The sequence below is a fragment of the Petaurus breviceps genome, unplaced genomic scaffold (assembly GCF_028583685.1).
Source record: "Petaurus breviceps papuanus isolate PSGF00001 unplaced genomic scaffold, PetGlider_PUasm1.0 90977, whole genome shotgun sequence".
NCBI lineage: Eukaryota > Metazoa > Chordata > Mammalia > Diprotodontia > Petauridae > Petaurus > Petaurus breviceps.
The window spans coordinates 7,871,416-7,893,040 of NW_027187391.1; the positions used below are offsets into that span (position 1 = coordinate 7,871,416).

General features: G+C 36.8%; 1 long non-coding RNA gene across 6 annotated transcripts in view; it reads right to left on the reverse strand.

Annotated features, from left to right (window-relative positions):
* Window positions 1-3,354: 3,354 nt before the first annotated feature.
* The window catches only part of LOC138153095 (uncharacterized), a 95,885-nt gene continuing 77,614 nt past the window's right edge, over window positions 3,355-21,625 (reverse strand). For 2 of the 6 annotated variants that reach the window (XR_011166291.1, XR_011166295.1), the window contains 4 exons: window positions 15,064-15,159; window positions 12,933-13,042; window positions 11,702-11,855; window positions 3,355-4,716 (listed from right to left, as the gene is read on the reverse strand). This is a non-coding gene — a long non-coding RNA (uncharacterized lncRNA). Of the gene's footprint in view, window positions 4,717-11,534; window positions 11,856-12,932; window positions 13,043-15,063; window positions 15,160-21,625 lie in introns of all 6 variants that reach the window. The other 4 variants (XR_011166292.1, XR_011166293.1, XR_011166294.1 and 1 more) reach the window with 4 other exon arrangements.

The following is a 21,625-nucleotide window of genomic DNA, read 5'->3' on the forward strand; positions in this document are numbered from 1 at the left end:
CCTGAGGTGGAAGATAAACTCCATGCTTTCTGAACCCAGCTAGAACATTTTACCCACCATACCTTGCAGTTCTTTCAAAAAGAAAGCTGTGTTGGAGGCAATGAAGTTTTAAAGGCACTCAATGGTTGATTTTCTTGATACTTAAAAAAGATTCTAAAGATGGAAAATGTCACCAGATTTTTTTAAGGAACCTAGTTTCTATTTAATTTATTATAAAGACTTGGAAGAGAGGAAAGGGAGATGTCTAGGCCTGTGATTTCACAGGTGTAGGAAATGCCTCATGAAAAACTTCCTCTACCAATGCATATAAGCAAGGCAATGAAAAGTTAACTTGCCCAGGATCATGCAGCCAGCATGTGTCAGAAGTGAGACTTAAACCCAAATCTTCCTGATGTCAAGGCCAGCTCTCCATCCACGAAGCCAACTGCCTCCCTACTCTAATAATTATTTTTTTTTCAAAAGGAGAGAATATATTCTAATGTCATAAGCATGTGTGCTTTCTGTTAGAGGCAACCCTTCCTCATTTACTGGCAGTCCTCTTTCACAACACAATTGTACAACCCAGTTAACTGTAACAGAGAAAGTTATTCTTTCTCTGAAAATGTGTGTGTGAGAAGTGAGTGACAATGCCTGAAAACTCAGTCATGTTGAAGTATCGTAGGTGATAGGACTGGTCAAAGTTATGGTTCATTAAGGTTTGTTGGTGGAAATAAGTAACATATGCATAAAAACTATGTGCTTGATGAGCTGAAACCACAAGCAAGATTCCAAGCAGGATTCAAACACAGTGATTTTGTCTAATTTACAATCTGAAGGTATCAATTAGATTCCCAAAAAATACAGTAAATATAAAGTTTTACCTCGTGAATTCAATTACTACTACCAATTTAAGGAGAATGTCAGCCACACAGTTGAACTTTCAAAAGAGAATGCCTGACCTAGAAATTCACAAGAGGAAGAGAATAAGAGATTCTATATTCTGGAAAATTACAAGGAAGTGGGAAGAAAATGAGGGGACAAATGAAAGAATTAATGAGTGAAAGGTGAAAATTAGTCTAAAACAGAGCTTAAATGGAAAGCCTAGCAATAAATGAAACAAGTAAAAGGGAAATGAGTTCATATGTAGTCAGAAAATATTCCTTTTTAGAAAAAATATGGCATATGTTTGCTTCATTTAATTTTCCTTTAGAAGCTTTCACTGGTATTGCTCTAGTCTAATCAATTGCTTTACCATTAAGGAGGAGTTCAAGTAAAGCCCTCTGAAGAATTACCACACCCATTAAATTCTTCCCTGCAGATCAATTTATATCTGCATGGTGGGAAAGTGATAGAAGACAGTGCATCAATTTTAGGTTCTCCCTAGTTAGCTGGAACTGATCCTTGGCACTTATAAATCTGAATCGGTGTCTGGTTTTATCTGGGAGAGAGAAATAAATAACATACACAAAACACACACTGGGGAAAATCCAAGAATGCTGCCATTAATGTGATAACTTATTTCTAATATCTATGACCTTCCTACTCAGAGACTGGCAATGGTTCACAAAGCAGTAAAGCTGTCTCCAATCCCTGAAATGAGGCAGAAGGAAGAACATTTGCATTTAACTTCAGCCCACGAAAAAAAAAAAAAACCAACATGAATATGCTATCTGGCAACCAAGTCAAACCCCAAACAGTAAAGCCTTATTCTTTTTTTTAGAGGTAGCTCTTTTAAGAGTCTCCTTAAGAGCGCTCAGTAGGGTGTGTCAATATTGCTCCCCATGGTAATCATATGGTTTGCCTACGCAGACGTTGGATTGTTTTGTGGATGTGAAATATTGTATGTTACCCCTGAGCAGTGGAGCCAGAGAATCCAAGAGTGGTTGTTGAGACTGACAGTTACATTGTGCTCCTGAATAGTGAAACGGCAGAATCAAAAACACAAGTGGACCCAGACAGAATGTCCTGACCTTTAAGAAAAAGGCTGATTGGATATGGTATGGGCGTCCCTTCATCTTCCACCATAATCCATTACACCTTTCTAAGCCAACTTTCTCATAACTTATGTAGGCGTAGAGATGGGCTTCCCTTAGATTCATTATGTGAAGTTTTATTAGTGAAAAAAAAAATAAGGGTATGATAGTATTTAGCACCAATCTTATTATTTTTAGTTCTTAGTTCATCTCAACTAACTAGAAAGGCCATAGTAGTATCAAATAGTATTATTTGAATGAATTGAAGCAGAAAAAAAATAAGTATACATGTTTGTGAATATCTGCAAATGAGTAGATATGAGATTTGTATAAGTATGGGCCTACAATTATGAAAACAAATATGTCACCCAATTTATATTGATGTCCAACTGACATTAATCTAATGAATTTCTGATTTGAAACATTGGCCACTTTTCCAATTTTGCTAAATTCCTTAAGCATAAAATGAGCAGAAAGGATTTTTTTTTAATTTTCTTTTATTGATTAGATTTTTGAGAGAATTACTTTCTATACATTGGAATTCTAGATAAATTCTATTGATCACAGGATAAGAAGATAAATGTCTTTCATTTCAATATAGTATGTATCTTTTAGATGATTAGAATATTTCAAGAATTTATATACTGTAGCAAGAAAAAATTGTTAATGGCTGAATCCCAAAAAGATAAGCAATAATCTATTTGAAAACATACACATTTAATTCATTTTGCTCCACTCTCAGTCATTGACACTTTCTTTTTATGGGGTAAAAGGGCTATTGAAAAAGTAAATGTCAACATATAGATCACATAAAGTTATATGAGGAATCATGTATTTGCCACCATGTAATCACAGACGTGTAGTATCAAACATTTTTTTAATCTTCAAGAGAAGTTTAAATCCTTTGCTTCAAATGTAATTGAACAATAAATAGATTGCTCAACTGCTCTACTTACTCCTTACTAAGACTTGAGTTTTTTCTTTCATTGATTTTCAAATGAGTTGTTTTCTTCCTAAGAAAGGCTTTGATTTGTGGGCAGAATGTAACTTTTTCAGTGTTCTCTTTCTTCCTTTCTCTTTTCTCTTTTTTCTTCCTTCCTTCCTTCCTTCCTTCCTTCCTTCCTTCCTTCCTTCCTTCCTTCCTTCCTTCCTTCCTTCCTTCCTTCCTTCCTTCCTTCTTTTTTTAGGACTGCTGAGCTGCCCTTCTGCCCAATAAAATCCTCTGCATAAGTTAATGACCTTGATCTCTGTGGTTTCTGATCATAAAAGCTTTCACATTCACCATCTGGTGGGCTTGTTGTACAGTATTTGGGGGGGGGGGTAATAGTTACACCAGTAAGTTTCCATTCATTAATCTGTTGGATCTCTCTTGCCAGATACATCAAACTTACCTAGTTTCCTATCTTCCAAACCTGTATATCTGCTTCTGTAATCTGATTATGGCACCAGTGTTCCTTGCATCCCTGTTCTGCTGGAGGAAAGAATCTTCTAACTCAATTAGCATTCTAAAGAATGGATTCAGTTTTGTGCTCCATTAAAGTCAGCTAAATTGATGCACTGCATGTCTTTATTTAAAAAATAAAGCTGAACAATTAAAGCCCATGTCTCTTTGCTCAGCTTTTGATTCCACACAAAGCTTTCCCACTTGCTTCCTTTGGATGTAATGTTAACAAAGTCAGTTAACATCAAGAGCTCCAGTAACAGGCATGGCAGAATTCCTTGTTTTTGCTCAATCAGTCTGTGTTCAAACTATCAGTTTGATTTATTTGTCCACATTGACCCTTATTCACCACTTAATTATCCTCGTATAATGTTTCAAGAGCCTCCTGACACAAGGAGAAAGACAATTGCTGATGTTCTGTGAAACAACTGTTGACCTGATGGGCCAAAATGAAGACTGTGGGTCGAAGGTTGTTTGCTTTGGAAGAACCCACTCACCACTGCTGAAAGGCAGGGCATTAGCCAGTCACTGGGGCGTTGTTTTCCTGGCCAAGCTGGAAGTCTGGCTGCTGGTCATCTTGCAAGGCTTTAAAGGCATATAAGTTTATCCCTACTTGATGCAATGAGAGAGAGTGGTAAGAGGAAGGATATTAAATTATGATAGTCCTGAAAACAAAAAAAAAGGAATGAAACTTCCTCCAAACCTCATAATGTGCTTATTACTACATTGTTCCTATTTTTAACTGTGCAAAGGATTTTTCCACTTTGCAAAGCACAGCAGAGAGAGATTTATGCACCCAGAATCCAAATGCAATATGACATATTAACAACTGAACTCTTTATTTTTCTGAAGAAAACTAGTTTAATTCAAACCTATCAGCTTACTTTTGGAATTGTACCAAAAAGAGCACACATATGCAATAGCAGATTTATCCAGTTTGGAAAGAAGGAAGTTATTTCAGGACATCTGAATTCTGAAAGCTACCTCCATTCCTAGTCATTAAAATTCAAATGTAATAAATAATCATTCAAAACAATGACAGTGAACATCAACAGTAATAGGGGGAAAAAAAACTTACCTAGATTGTGGCACAATTTGATTTTTATAAAGTGCTGGTTTTCTACAAAATTTTGAAATACTTTTCTGGTAGATAAAGTTCATTTGGTTACCTCAAAGCATACATAAACTCTCACAACCAGACAGTGCCAACTCTAGCTTCTCATTTTAATTTTTCTCTCATTTTCTTGCTTGTCTTTGGTATGTATTCTCCATTTCAGCAAATTCTGGTCTTCCCAGTCATTCGTGGGATCTTAAGATTGGTTCCTGTATATGGAAAATCCTGAGAATAAACATAATCTAAATCTATTAGGGAGGCAGTTTGATACAATGGAAAGAGCATTTAATCTTGTCACTTAATTAAAATTAAGTTCAAATACTAGCTCTGACACTTACTGCCTATGTATGACCTTGGACAAATCACTTGGCATCTCTGGGACTTCGTTTCTTTACCCACAAAATGAATGGGTTGGACTAGATGGTCTCCAACTTCCGTCTAGTTCTAGAACTCTGATCCTGTGATATTCCTTCAAAACCATCCATTGGAGAGAGCTATATTATCTTACCTCAATTTCTCCGTCTGTGAAATGGGAATATTTGATGACTTTATGCTAATATAACTCATTGTGAGGCTCAGGTAACATGTTAGAATACTTGTGAGATGAAAAATGACCTATTCCTCCAGAAGTACTTTTATACAAACATGTAAAGGTCTTTTACTATGAGAGTTATTCATATCCAATTAATCTGTATAATTTAATCAATTCAATAAAGATTTATTAAGTGCCTGCTATATGTCAGGCACTGAACTAAGCACTGGGGACACAAGAAGAGGCAAAAAAACAGTCCCTGACCTCAAGAAGCTTACAATCTAATGGAGAAAACAACATGCAAACAACCATAATAGAGAACTATATATATGTATGTATACATATATACACACATATATACATATACAATTATATGTATAATCAATAATAGATAACATTTGTATATCATTTTAAATTTTGCAAAATGATTTACATCCATTTTTTCATTTGATCCTCATGACAACCCTACAAAGTAGGAGTTGTTATTTGCTATATACCATTATACAGATATTGATATATGGAAAAATGAGACTTGGAAAAGTCAAAAGTCTTATCTAGGGTCATGTAGTTAATAATGATGTGAAGCAGGATTCAAACTCAGGTCTTCCTGACTCCAAGTCTAGCATTCTAACACACTACCTAGCTGTCCATATATTATTAAGTTGTTGTAATCAAATCCCCTGTTGAATTTTGTGATTTTTCCCCCACTCTCACAACTCTGTGAAAACCTGCAGATTATAGCTCTGCTCCCTGAACCCCTGTTTCCTATACCTAATTTATTTTTGCCTTTTTTGCCTTTGGGGGGGGGGGAAAGGCAGGGCAGTTGAGGTTAAGTGACTTGCCCAAAGTCACACACCTAGCGAGTGTTAAGTGTCTGAGGATGGATTTGAATTCAGGTCCTCCTGACTCTAGGGCCAGCGCTCTATTCACTGTGCCACCTAGCCGCCGCCCCATACCTAAATTAGTATTAAACCCCAAGGAATTTACTCTGATATTTCCAGGGAATCCTTTAAATAGGTATAAAATCACTAGCCGCAGACCTGATGGGACTTCAAGAAATTATTTAGTCTGGCCCCTGGATCTCAGGATGTTAAGATTGTCATTCCATTCTACAAATGCAACTGAGGCCCAGAAAAATTAAGTAATCCTTGTCACACAGGGAATAAGGGGTAAAAACAAGGGACCAAAGTTCATGTCTCCTATTTCCCAGTATAAGGCTCTTTCCATTTTTCTCTCCACTCCAAAGTTTAGAGCCTGCAGCTAAGAGATGAATATATCTAGGAAGACAGATTAGCATAGGAGTGAATAAAAATTCACCCTTGTCATTATCTGATTACCCAATGGACCTTTTTTTCTTCCATGTTCAGCAAATGTGAACTATACCCCCTCCAACTGGAGAGTTTGCTGTAGCTACTGAGGAGCAGCTCAGTAGTGGATAGAACACCAGACCTGAAGTCAGGAAGACTCATCTTCTTGAATTCTCTGACTTCATACACTTACTTACTAACTATGTGACCCTGGGCAAGTCACAACACCATGCTTTCCTCAGTCTCCTCATCTGTCAAATGAGCTGGAGAAGGAAACTGCAAATCACTCTAGTATCTTTGCCAAGAAAACCCCAAATGTTGTCACAAAGAGTTGGACACAACGGAAACAAATGAACACCAACAAAAGTCGTTGCTGGATCTATAATTGCATCATCCTACATATATGTGTATATATATATATGTGTGTGTGTGTGTGTATGCCTATAAATGTGTGTTTATACATACATACATTTGCATGTATATATACACACATATTAACTAGGATTTATATAGAACTTTAAGATTTTATATGCTTTGTGTGTATGTGTATGTGAATATATATATACATATATACTTTTAATTCTAGTTCATCTAGTGATGAATTCACCCCCACCATAAGTCACAACTGTACAAGCCAGAACTCTAAATGGAAAATCTGCCTCTATCTTGTCCTTTGTCCTGTTTTTCTAATAGATTTTTACATTTGCTATTGGACAAATGGACCATTTGTTATGACAGAGTTTCCTTTGGCACATAGCATAGTAGGTACTTAATAAATGTTGACTGATTCGTTGGCAGTAAATACCCTGGAGAGAGTTATTAAAACTTCTCATACAATAGCAACACAGTTTGGAAATGTGGTCTAGTAGTTCATTTTGCCAGAGGTTAGTATATTGGCAGGAGGGCAATTTACAAGCCCCAAAGTATTCTTGCTCAGTTCTGCTAGTGTAGAAAATAGCCAAAATGAATATAATTCCTCAAAAGAAAAATGGCACCCATCCCAGGAGTGGGTTTCTAGACTACTCTTCTGCTGACAAACTTTGTTTTCCCTCTTAAAACATCAATCTAAACCTGAAGGGAAGATTTTGCCCTCAACTTTTTCATCTCTTATTGATTCTTAAAACTATTTCCAAAAGAGTTCTGCTCATCAGCAGATGACAAAACCTTACAAAACACAACTCAGAGTTGGAAATGGCAGGTTTCTAATAACCTGACAAATCTAGCATTACTTTCAGAATCTCAGAAATTGATAGTTGGAAAGAAGCTTAGAGGCCATCACGTCCAATGACCATTTGAGCAGAAATTCTCTCTACAACATGCTTAACCAGTAGTCATTCAATCTTGGCATAAGGCCTCAGGTCCATTTTTCCCTTCATTCATACATAGTTCCTGGAACCAAAAAATGAAAACCAGCACAGAAAGCACAAAAGCTAGAAAGAAGTTGCAGAATCCATAGGGCTCAGAACTTGTTTCAGGGAATCCATGTATTTTATGCTTTTCCATTTAAATTCTTTTATTCACAGACCACAAAACTGGAAAATTGGAGCTGTCAGGGGCCTAAGGGATCATTTCCTCCACCCTCCTTATTTGACTGATGAAGAAACTAAGGTCTAGTGAGATGAAATGACTCACAAAAGGTCATACAGATAGTAAGAAGAGGATCCTGGATCTGAACCAAGGTCCATTGAATCCCAACCCAGAATGCCGTTTTCTCTACAATGAGTTTCCAAAGATCTGGAGCCTTTGGGGGAATATTACGCTTTGGAGCACCAAAATAATTTTCTTACATCTCATTGAATAGTAATGATGTTTGATAAATCCATTGCCTTATCCTGTCATTCTATTTCCATTTTTGACATGATAGCCTGGCTAAATTCAGAAAGGCTCATCACAAGGTTAGCCACTATGGGATAGATATTTTTGGCCCTGGTAACTCATGTAGATTGTGAAGTGTGCAGGGACTGATATATGCGTCAATGGAGAGAATTTTGTTGTTGCTGTTTTTAAGTTGTTTCATTATGTCCAACTCTTCCTGACCCCATTTGGGGGTTTTCCTGGCAAAGATACTGGAGTAGTTTGCCATTTCCTTCTCCAGACAAATAAGGAAACAGGGTTAAGTGGTTTGCCTAGGATCACACAGATAATAAGGGTCTGAGATCAGATTTGAACTCACGAAGATGAGTCTTCTTGACTTCAGGCCCAGCATTCTATCCACTGGTGCTACTTAGTTACCCAATGAAGAGAATACATACCAACAAAATTAAGTCCTTTTTGATATATCTAAATAAGGAAAAGTGACTAGAAATGAAGGAGGGTAACAAACAGAAAAAAGGAAAAAATTCAAGAAGAGAGCCAGATATATTATAAAGACAGAGGTACTTTTCATAGAACTGGAGCTGGAGCTGGAAAAGTTCCCAGAGGCCATCTAGTTTACCATCTCCATTTTACAAATGAGAAAACTGAGGCCCAGGGAGGTTCAATGCAACCATTATCTCACAGGTGTATCGGATGTACAATAGGAGCCAGGGCCTCTAACTCTGAGTCAATGCTTTTTCTACTATATCATGAACATAACTGGAATACTATACCCATTGAGTGACCTTATAGGATAATTTCAAATGTCTTGTAAAGTATTACATTTTTTTCACTAAAGGCATAAATAGATATATAATCAAGTCAAGAACTAAATTAGTAAAGTCACAGAATATTAGAGCTATTAGTATTGTTAAATAATAGCACTTGGTTGAAGGGCACCAGAAAGATACAAGAAAATGAAGATATCCTTAAGTAGTAAGATTTTAGTCAATCAGTAATCATTTATTTAGTACTTATGACATGACGGGCACTGTACTGAGGTACTGGAGATGCAAAGAAAAGACAAAAAAAAAATTCCAGCCCATAGAGACCCATTGTGGAGAAAGGCCTCCAAATCCTGAAGACCATTCTAAATTTAGCAAAGTTCCCATATACCCGTATCTGTGCCCTGATAGCTCTTTTTTCCATCAGAGTGGAAAGCAGTTAACTAAACACTGATTTCCCTACCCCAACCCCCAGGAAACAACATCGGTCCTTCTTCCCTCAATCACCAAGAAAAGATAGTGTCATTATGAGGTATTAACATGTCTTGACTGGGAAGACATATGAAGAGATAGAAAAGAGTGAAAAAATAGAGATTCAGATTTTATTCTGTACCCAAACACTTGAAACTAATCCTAGAGAGTTTATAATATATGAAAATACTGAATGGTGAAAGGAAAAGAAGAAAAAGAAAGGGAAGAGGAGAAAAACAACAGTCTGCAGACTTTCTCATTTACTGCTGCTGCATCTCTAAGAAATTTTCCTCACACAAATGATTACTCAAATGACTAAGACAACTCAGTGACACAGTAGATAGATCACTGGGCCTACAGTTAGGATGAACTGAGTTGACAAACTCAGACACTTACCAGCTGTGTGACCCTGGGCAAGTCATTTAACCTCTGCTGCCTCAGTTTCCTCAACTGTAAACTAGGGACCACAATAATACCTACCACCCAGGGTTGTTATGAGGATCAAATGAGATAATATTTGTAAAGCACTTAGCAGTGCCTGACCCACAGTAGGTGCTGAATAAACTTTAGCTACTGTTACTAACATGAGAGGTATATTAGCATTAGGAAAAGGAAGGATTTCTTAAATCTTATTGATTGGTTGATTGATAGCATGGTAGAGCAGAAAAAACACTGGCTCTGGAGTCAGAGGGGCTCAGTTCAAGTATGATATTTATAACCTGTGTGATATCAGGCAAATCATTTTCCCTCCTTAGGTCTCAGTTTCCTCATCTATAAAATGTTGGGGTTAGATCAGACGGTCTGAGATCCTTTTCAGTGCTAAATTTTTCTTTTTCTCTTCTTCCTCTGAATGTTATATATAGGGTACTGCAATGGTTCTGAATTGTGAAAGGCAATAATGTGTTCAACAACGGACCATCCCATCAGAGAAATGAGCTCAAGTCTCACCTTTAGCACATACTGGCTTTGTGACTCTGAGCAGCTTACACAGTCACTCAAGGCAGCAACTCACTAAAACTATTTATTTGATTCAGATTAGGTGCATTAGTAAAATGAGTTTCCTTGGAGAAATTTCTTTGTGCCAATTAAATCACAGACAGGACCAGTCCCTAAGAATAGAAATAAGAGAACCCCAGAAATAAGAGAACACAGTGACCTGTATTCAAAGTTTTTTTGAGTTTGCGGTCCCAGTTCTCTTGATCTCAGGAATCTTAGGAAAGCAACAGTAATTTCTCCTAATATTTTCTGAGTTGGAATTTCTGTCCCAGAAGTAGACAGGACTTCCTTCAGTATTTGGATCCAAAAGATCTGGAACATACTGAAAAATCAAATATAGACAACGCATCCCAGAAGTATGTCTAAGAAATATTTTAAGGGGGTGGGAAGGAGCTGAGTTTTAATTTGGTTTTAAAACAGTAGGATGCTTCTTTGATCCATGCTATTCCCCTTTCCCCCCTGGAAAACACAGACAATGGGGACAAGACAAAGCAAATGAAGAGAAATTTATGAAAACTGAAAGTAGATTTAATTTACAGCTTAACCCATGGTCAAATGTCAAAAAAACAAAAATAAGTTGTTTTGTAATGCCTTCCTAATTGTTAGAATGGCTTATTCAACTAAAGAAACTTTGATTTGAGGAAGGGGGAAAGGGATTTTATTTTCTTATCATAAGGAGCCTTCCTACTATAAATAGCATTGAAATTGTGAGTATTCAGAGCTATCTATTATGTTGATCTGAAAGTTAAGAATTGGATTTTGTTGTTTGGTAATATAGCCTATTAGTATAAGTAATGCTTTCTCCTAGAATACAAGAAGAAATGAGACATGTTTTTCTTATATGCAAAACATTTTAAATAAATCTCTATTTAAAAAAAAAATGAGCATCTAATTCTTTATGGTTCAAATGGCTAGACACTAAAGGTTTAAATCTTGTCTGAAATATGGAAAATTTATGGCCACAAATGTAGCATATATCAAAGAGGTTGGCTGAGACACACCAATAAAGCAATTCACCTGCTGGGGAATGTTAGGACAGAGCAAGATGAAAGTAAAGTTGGATCATTTCTTCCCATCGCTACAAAAAGACTGATAAAGAATATACTTGATATCAAACAGAGCTTCCTGCTGGCTCTAGTTACCTGGGAGTTTCAGGCCTGCAGTTTGAATAATGTTTCCCGTACAATAGAGATGACAGCAGAAGTGTGGAGAGACTGATGGGGCTTCCTGCAGACTCAGCTTTTCAAATCTGAACTCATTCTTTATTCTTCAAGCAGAGGCAATAACAAATGCGTAAATAAATAGTTACCTATCTTCTGATGTTAGAAATAATAAGTTGCTTTTCAGATGCTGTGAGTTCCTTCATGGAATCTAAGAAGCAGAGGCAGGCTGACTGCAGTCAAACTGAATTTGGGCAGTTTTTTATGAGTTTAGGTGAACATCCACAAATAGTATTTGTCATCCTGGAACACAGAAAATGAATGGCTTTACATGTGGTAGCAGAAGAAATTGATTCTAGGCAGTTGATAAATTTTGGTGGAAGTAAAACTCAAGATTCCTGACATAATTAGGCCTCACATAAGATCTAATTTATGTAATCAGATCTTTTATATGATTTATAATACTGGTCAAAAAAGTAATCAAATAAAAAATAAAACTGAGTTTTTCTTTTTAATAATGAATATTCTTACTTTCCTAATGCTTTGTGATGATTGCTACTTAAAATTGCTACTTAAAAAAAAAGAAGCCCATCAAGGCAAAAGACAATCATCCTTAGGTTTCTCCAGGGACCTACAGTAACAATGTGATCGGCTCTTTTTTCATTCACATCAACTAAAAAAAAAAAAGGGGGACTAAGCCAATGGTTTCTGAATAAAGGGCCCCGTTAATAATTTCCTAACAGTTTCAGCTGTTCAAAGGCTAGTTTATGCTACTTTGTCATCTTACATTATAAAAATAACTTCTGTGAGTCTATGGGTAAGTGCAAATAGGAAAAACAGAAACAAGAACACTATTTAGTTGTTCTTAAAAATTAACTTTGAGGAAATGGGAGGACACATCAGGGAGATGGAGACAAAGAGAAATGCGGCAGGAGTCAAAAAAGATTCTTTCCCAGTTCCCCACTTCCCGACCCCTTCCCCATCCACCATGATGGACTGACCAGATTGCACAAGTTGTCCAAGAGGACACTAGAGGGCAGCAGATTCTCCAGAGTTGGTCCTAGGGAGGACTCAACAGGGAGGGGAAGAAAGCAAGGACTAGAGCAAGACAAATAGGGAATTAGTTTTGGGAAAACACTGTTTGGCATGATGTGTGTAGGGTCCAGGGGGTCCAGTAGGGAGCTGTGGTTAACTACATCCTCAAACCTTCTCCTGTTTTCATACTAATCTAGCCTAAACACAGAACTGAGAATAGTAAAGAGCCTTAAGTTCAGACAAATTAAATGTCCAAAGTGGAAGTGATGCCCAAGCAGGGAGGAGTAATGACTAAGAGCTCACTCAGCTCTGTCGCTTTTACTTTTCAAAGAGGTTGAATCCTACCTTCTCCATGAAGCTTATTCTAATTGATTAGAAATAAGGCAATCATTTCCTTCTCCCACTGCCAGATTCTGAACATGCAGCTCAAAGATGTCTTTTTCCATTCTCCACAACTGAAATAGAAAGAATCTTCGTAGCACTCACACTTAGATTTGCCCAACGTATGCAAACATACATACATGTGGGATTCTGTTGTAGTGTTTCTTTTTTTTTAATTCACTCAATAGTATTTTTTTTCCAAGTACATGTAAAGTTTGTATTCAACATTCACTTTTATAAGATTTTGAGTTCCAAACTTTTTTCTCCCTCCTTCTCTCTCCTCCCCTTTCCCCAAAAATGGTATACAATCATATTAAACCTTTCCATAGTCATGCTGTGAAAGAAGAACCAGAACAAAGGGGAAAAAAAACATGAGAAAGAAAAAGAGAAAATAGCATGCTTCAATCTGCATTCAGACTCCATAGGTCTTTTGTCTTAATGTGGATAGCATTTTCTATAATGAGTCTTTTGGAATTGTCTTAGATCATTGTATTGCTGAGAAGAGCTTAATCATTGCACAGTGTTGCTGTTACTGTGTACAATGTTCTCCTGGTTCTGCTTATTTCATTCAGCATCAGTTCATGTAAGTCTTTCCAGGTTTGTCTGAAATCTGACTACTCAACATTTCTTATAGAACAATAGCATTCTATTGCATTCATATACCACAATTTGGTAAGCCATTCCTCAATTGATGGGCATCCCCTCAATTTCCAATTCTTTGTCATGTGGTTTTTCAATCAACAATATTCATATTAGATGATAAGTTTTTAGAAATCAAAAAACAAGTTCTTACTACTTCAAAAAGAAAGGAAATAGCATTGCCCTCTGGGAGCTGATCATTTAGTTTGGACAACAGAATAATATACAAGCACTAAAACAAAAATAAGCACAAGATATCAAAAAGTGAAAATCAACATGACATTACAGAAAATGACAACAGATGTAGAGAGGGAGCCCTAAGTTGAGGTGTGAAAAGTCAGAAGTAGTTAATCAGGAGTGTCTAACCAATCTAATATCTGCTTTTAATAGAGAGTGGCATGGCAGGCCTTACTGAGCACAGAAGTGGTGAATGGATCAAATGCTAAATCTAGCTTTGAGATTAATTTAAAAAATAGATCAAATATATTAAAAGCTAAATCTAACCTAGAATTCCTTGGCTAAAATGCCCAGGGAACCCTAAGTTAAGTAAAGAAAATGACCCAAAGTCATTAATAAGTTAAATTACATCTGTGGCCATACTGAAAGTTACTTTACAGGTGACCAGTCTTGGATCTGTTATTATCTTTTAGTTGCTAAGAAAAACGCAGAGTAGTCTCTTAGAGCAGTTAAGGTGCTGGTCTAGGAGTTGGGATGAACTGGCTCCAATATAATTTCTGATATTTTCAAACTGTATTATTTTTATTTATTTGTTTGTTTGTTTGTTTAGCTTTTTGAAGGGGAGAGGGCAGGATAGTTGGGATTAATTGACTTGCCCAAGGTCACACTGCTAGTAAGTATAAAGTGTCTGAGACCGAATTTGAACTCAGGTCCTCCTGATTCCAGGGCCGGTGCTCTACTCACTGCACCACCTAACTGCCCCCAAACTGTATTATTCTAGAAAAGTAATTTAATCTCTAGCTTCCTCAGGGAAACCCCCTAGGATTTACTTACTAAGTCATAGACCAAGAGTTTCTCATGCTGCTGAAATCACAGATCCTTTACATGTTTAATAATAACCATCACATAAATACTAATTACTTTGTATTGCATGAGAATAAAATCAATAGCTCATGTGGTTTATAAATAACTTTACTCAATAAAAACTCTTTTAGTTAAATAGTACAGCATAGCTACCCCCATGTTAAAGATAAGGAAACAGGTTAAGTGATAAGTACCCACACACAGGGTGAGGATCCAAGCTAGGACTTAAATCCAGGTCTTCCAGTATTCTTTGCCTTACACCATGATCTTTCTCTATTACATAAATTTCATGAAATATTTTCTTTACCAATTTGTGTAGTAAATTAAACAATGTCTCGTGTAATAATAGTTCAATGGATCTGTGTTCTTATCTATGGGGTAACTCCTTCTAGTTATGCAGATTGCAACTACTTACACAGCTCTTCTTAATCTTCTCTGAGTATTATTCATGTGCTCACATAAATCCTTCACAGGGGCTTCATCCAACACCCAATGTGCTGAGGGTCTTCCTCTAAACAGTAAAGATTATTCTTAGTCTTTCAGGAGGCCACTCCAAATGTTTCCATTTTGTAATTCCCCTGTACATTTACTTACCATAGACTAAGAAATCCCCATTATTTTGTATGACAACTTGGAAGTGTAATGAAAGGTAGAACGTCCCTCAATAGTACAGGCCATGGTGCTGAAGGAGAAGAAGGAGGAGGAGGAGATGGAGAACAAGTGTACTAATGTGTTTATACTTTTTAAAAACTTCAACTTCTGGGGCAGCTAGGTGGCAGAGTGAATAGAGCACTGGCCCTGGAGTCAGGAGGACCTGAGTTAAAATCTGGCCTCAGACACAACACAAAAAACTAGCCTGTGACCTTGGGCAAGTCACCCAATTGCCTTATCTTTATCCCTCCAAAAAGCAAAAAACAAACAAACAAAAAACTTCAATTTCTCCAAAAGTTCCTTGAAAGATGATTGACTATGCAAGTCAAAAACAAAACTGACAGGGTAGCATTCTGGTATTGCGGAAAGAAGCAATAATCTGAGAATCATTATGAGGACTGAGTTCTAGTCTCATGTCTTTAAATAAAGAACTAGCTACATAATCTAAATTAATAACTTTAGACTCTCTGTTTCCTCTTTTCTAATAATAGAATGATAGGAACTCACATTTTCATGTTTTAAGTAAGGTTTGCAAATCACCTTCTTTTAAACAGTCCTGTGTGAGAGGTAGTTTATTAATATTTGCATTTTACAGATGGTAAACCTGGGCCTGCAAGTGAGCAGAAAAGTACCATGTGTATACTCACACAGATAGTAATTGTCAGAGCCAGGATTCAAGTCTAGGTTTTGTATCCCTGGGGCCTATGCTTTGTCCACTGTAGAATGCTGTTTCAATAATACCTATCTACCTCACAGGTTTGTTATAAAGATCACATAAAGATACAGTAAGGGGATGGAGAGGGGTAGACAGGAAAATATAAGAAAATTGTCCTAACAGGCATAGTGGAATACCAGCTAAATGCAAATTTGCTATGAGGATATTTGGGTCATTGATAAGAATATAAAATTCAAGAACTAAGTGCAATTTCTTTCATTCACCATATGAAAGTCTTATTATAAAGCATTATGGTCAGATTTGGGTGGCAGATGCTTAAAGGATATGGACACTCTAAAGAGAATACAGAGGAAGACAGACATTGTTCAACCAGAAAATGAGGACTTATGTGTGCAAGTTTAAGTTGATTGATAAAGAGAAGCCAAAAGAATAAAATAATTCTAAATAACTTTTGAGAACTGCTCTAAATATGAGTTCTCCATCCTCTAGTTGTTTTTTGTTTTGTTTTGTTTTTTCCCTTTTTGGAGGGGGGAAGGCAGGGCAATTGGGGTTAAGTGACTTGCCCAAGGTCACGTGGCTAGTAAATGTTAAATGTCTGAGGTCAAATTTGAACTCAGGTCCTCCTGACTCCAGGGCCGGTGATCTATTCACTGCGCCACCTAGCCACTCCACCTCTAGCTGTTTTAAAGACATAAAAGAAAGCTTGTTTGGAGAGAGAATTTAGTTAGACATCAAAAGCCCACTTTTGTCTGAAAAGACTATTAAATACTTGTCAAGCAGTTGGAGAAATCTCCTTTGACAGAAGGCTTCCAGTGTCACAAGTGGGGAGAAAAAAGCACTTTTTTTCCTCAATCTACTGTGGAACAAAATATCCCAATATGAAAAAATAGTATGGGAATTAAAATTTCCTGTGGGTTTTTTTTTTCTAAATACAAATAAAGGGGGTGGCTAGATGACGCATTGAATAGAGTACCAGGAGTCAGGAGGACCTGAGTTCAAATCCGGCCTCAGACACTCAACACAAAAAACTAGCCATGTGACCTTAGGCAAGTCACTTAACCCCAATTGCCCTGCCTTACCCCCTCCATAAATAAATAAACAAACAAATGAATGAGTGAATGAAGTGAATGGATAAATAAATGAATGAATGAATGTAAAATTACAAATTAGTCATATCCATCTGAATTGTAGAAAACATGATGCCTTAAAAGTCAGGGAACCTGGGTTCAAATACCAGTTCTTTTGCTTCCTACTCATGTTATTTTTTAGTAATTTACTTAACCATTCTGGTTAAGTTTCTCCATCTATAAAATGAGGGGGTTGGAACAGACACTCTCTAAAGTCACTGCTACCTCCTCATTAGTGATAATATAATCCTATGATCCCTCAGGGCTTTGCTTGAGCTATGCAGACAGATAGGCAAGATTGAAGCTGTAATTGGGGGAGGAGGGATGGGAAGGAGGTATAGAGAAAGGAGAATGCTCATTCTAGCAGCTAACTCCATGCAAGATAGCAAATAAAAAGTGTAAGCACTCTTTCCCCTTAAATTTGGGCTACTTGCCACTCCTATGCCTCTGGTTGGTTTCTAGATTAAAAAAGGATATTGAATACATAAGTGATATGTCAGCACACCAATGAAATGATAGTTGTGGTGTCTCCATGGGGATAAGTGAGAGTGATTACAGGAAAATAGAAATTATAATTATGAATCAGTTACCAATAGTTGTTAAACTCCTACTGTATGTGTATAAATGTTAGCTATAGTCACTATATATTGTATGCAGTTTTAAAAGTCCAAAGGCCTTAAAAAGCAGAAATAAGACAAAGTCAAAAAATAGCTAGAATGAGGAAGCTAGGTTACGCCATGTGAAGAGCGAGGAGGCCCTTGGGTGCTAGGTTCCTTAAATGCCCAAAATAAATAAGAATTTGCTGACTAGCATTCTATAAATGAAGAACTTCATGAGAACTAGCTAAAGTTCAGAAAAAAAAGACCTGCTTCCATAAAGCACGACCCTGAATTTGTCAAGAACCCAAAGTAAGTGACCCGGAATTCAGTTGAGTGGGTCTTTATGCCTGCCAAGCTAAAGAATTCTATAACAAATGGGATTTCTCATGGAGGCAGAGTCCAGAAGATGGCAGACTTTGGGGTAATAGATAGGAAGTGACTCTCAACATCCTGTAAGAGTGGCTTGCACAAAGTGGGTCTTCAATAAAGGTGTTGATTTGATTTGATTAATTAATAGGCATTGGAAAAAGACCATGACCCTAAATAAAAAATATATTTACTTGGTTTTGTCATAGCACATATTAGATTATTAATTTGCTTCCAGCCTAGAAATTCATAGCAGACCAATAAAAGTGCATAGCATAAGGGAGTATAGTAGTTGCTAGATGAATTTTTACTGAATTCAAGTGAGTTGAATTGATTACACAACAGTAACAGCAATGGACCAGAGATCCAAAATTTCTGACTCTCAGCTTTGCTATTCTTTCACTTGGTGTCCTTGGCCAAGAATTTAGCTTGACGTTTATATGGTACATTAGTGTTTGCAGAGCAATTTACATTATAATCTCATTTTATCTTTGCCATAATAGATAGTACAGGTGCTATTATCCCCACTTTACATGTTAGAAAACTGATACTCAAGAGATAACATGACTTACTGTTAATCTCACCGAGGCTAGGAGAAAGGAAGGAATAAGCATTTATATAACACCTCTGCTAAGCATTTTACAAATATTATCTGATGACCCATATAACAACCCTGTGAAATAGGTGCTATTATCTTCCCCATTTGACAGCTTGAAGAAACTGAGGCACACAAAAGTTAAGCGATTTGCCCAGGATCACAGAGTTAGTGTCTCAGGTCTGTTTTGAATTAAGATCTTCCTGATTCTGGGTCTAGTGCTCTGTAACACTTAAGTCATTTCAGTCATGACCAACTCTTTATGATGCCATTTGGGGTTTTCTTGGTAAAGATACTGGAGTGGTTTGCTATTTCCTTTAGGCAAGCAGGGTGAAGTGACTTGTCTAGTGTTACACAGATAATAAGTGCCTGAGGCCAGATTTGAATTCATGAAGATGAGTCTTCCTGATTTCAGGCATGCTATCCACTACACCACCAGACCTAATTTTACCTCATTCCAAATCTAAAGTTTTTTCCATGCTTCATCTAAGCTGGAAGAGTTTCAGTGTTCATTCCATGTAGTTTTTCAGGATGTCTAGAGTCAAGTTCCTCCAATATTTTGTTATTTCCCTTGTGTTTACAGAATGTTGGTCTCAAACAATGCCAGCAGGGTTTAGTAGAAAGAGTACTAGATTTAGAGTCATCTGAATCACAAAAATCAATTGTTAAATTTTTGGTGTTGGCATTTACACCTTGGAAATTGACAAATGCTACAAATCAGGATTTAATTTTTTTTTAATGTCTAGACTTGTGATGGAGAAAATGTTAATAATTAAGATTCAACTTAAAAGTGTGCTATAATGTATTTTTTCTGGAGAGCCAGTTGTTAAACATTCACCAACATACTCCTGGATATTTATCAAGTGCAACCTTCTCATTTTTTGCATACAGAAACTGAGACCTAGGAAGGTTAGATGGCAGAGCCAAGGTTATAAAATAGGACTTGTACAATGCAATTAGCTCATTTTCTTCTCCATACACTTATGAAGCATGGCTTCTTCATATTCCAGATGGTATGTTTGGTACTTTCCCAAAGTAAAACCATAATGCCTAATTGGTGTGGAAGTGACCCCAGACTGTTCAAGGATGCCATAGGGAACTTCAACCCTAGCACAAACAACATCAAGCTGGAAAAGGGTTGGGTATAAGCCTGGTGTTGTACTATTAGTTCTATTGTGCAAAGACCACCTACCTATGTGCAAAGAGGGTCATCACCAGAAAGTTGGTCTTCAGGAAACATTGTTTTAGCTACCATAATCCATAAAGACCATTTACTAAGTCATGGTGAAACTGTCATTTAAATCCATGGAAGGAATACTTCAAACAATGAAATCAGACATGCTTGAAATATTGAATTATAAACATTAAAATATTGGTTTTTTTCTGTATTTCTGAACAGTCCTAGACTTGGACACAGGGGACCAGAGCTTGACTTTCACTGCAGAACATGTTTTCCATGTGAATATGGTTGACTTAATTTCTCTAAGTGTCTATTTTCTCATCTGTGAAAGAGAACTAATGATGTCTTGTTGAATTCACAAGGTTGTTGTGAGACATCAGTCAACATTTATTAAGCACCTACTATGTACCAGATAATGTGTTAAGTGTGAGGGATACAAAAAAAGAAGTAAAAGACAGTCCTTGCACTCAAGGGGCTTATAGTCAAATGTAGGAGAAAACAAACAGATACATACAAAGAAGCTGTATGCAGGATAAAAAGGAAATAATAAAGAAAGGGAAGATGTTAGAATTAAGAAGTGTTAGGAAAAGCTCCTTGTAGATTTTAGCTGGGACTTGAAGGAAACCAGGGAAGGCTGTAGACAGACATGAGGGTGGAGAGCATGCCCAGTATGGTAAACAGCCAGAGAAAATTCCCAGAATCAACAGGTGGAGTATATTCTTTGTAGGACAACCAGGAGGCCAGTGTCACTGGGTCAAAGAATGAAAGGTAGAAGGGGGCTAGATTATGAAAGAGCTTTTAATGTCATTAATAAAGGGTCTTATATTTTATTTCGGAGATAATAGGGAGTCTCTGGAGTTTACTGAATAGGCAGGAGGGGAGTGACATGGTCAGACTTGCATAGGAAAATCACTTTAGAGGGTGAACAGAGGATAGATTGGATTGGGGAAAGCACACAGTAAATCTCAAAGAACTATATAAATGTGAGATGTCATTCTTGTTGCTGTTGTTGTCATTACACAATAAACAACATTGGGACATTAAATTTTCCTCCAAGTTACATATTCACTTAATAGCATGCCAATGAAACAAACAAAAAAAAACCTTAAGTGATGAGGCAGTATGGTGGCATCAGAAAAAGCACTAAATTTAGAATCAAAAGTCCTAGGTTCAAGTCCTGGCTCTGAAATTCACTAACTATGTAATAGTGCACATAATAACCTCAGCTATAAAATCGGTATGCTTATATCTACCTCAAAGAATTCAGAAGGCAAGATAGTACAGAGAAAAGAAAGCTGAACTTGGAGTCACTTGCCCTGAGTTTGACTCTCAGGTATGACACCTGATACCTGTTTGACCCTGGATTGATTACTTAATCTCTCCGGGACTCAGTTTCTTCATCTGCAAAATTAGAGATGTGATATATATAAACTTTCAGGTCTCTTCCAGCTTATCCTTCAACTAGGATTTCTTACAGAATTTTTTAAAAATTAAATTTATTTATTTTTAGTTTTCAACATTGACTTTTATAAGATTTTGAATTCCAAATTTCCTCCCCACAACACACACACACACACACACACACACACACACACACACAATTCTCTCCTCTCTTCCCCAGACAGTATGCAATCTGATATAGGCTTTACATGTACAATCATATTAAACACATTTCTACATTAGTCATGTTGTGAAAGAAGAATCAGAACAAAAGGGAAATACCACAAAAAAAGAGAGATAATAGTATGCTTCAATCTTCATTTAGACTCACTCCATAGTTCTT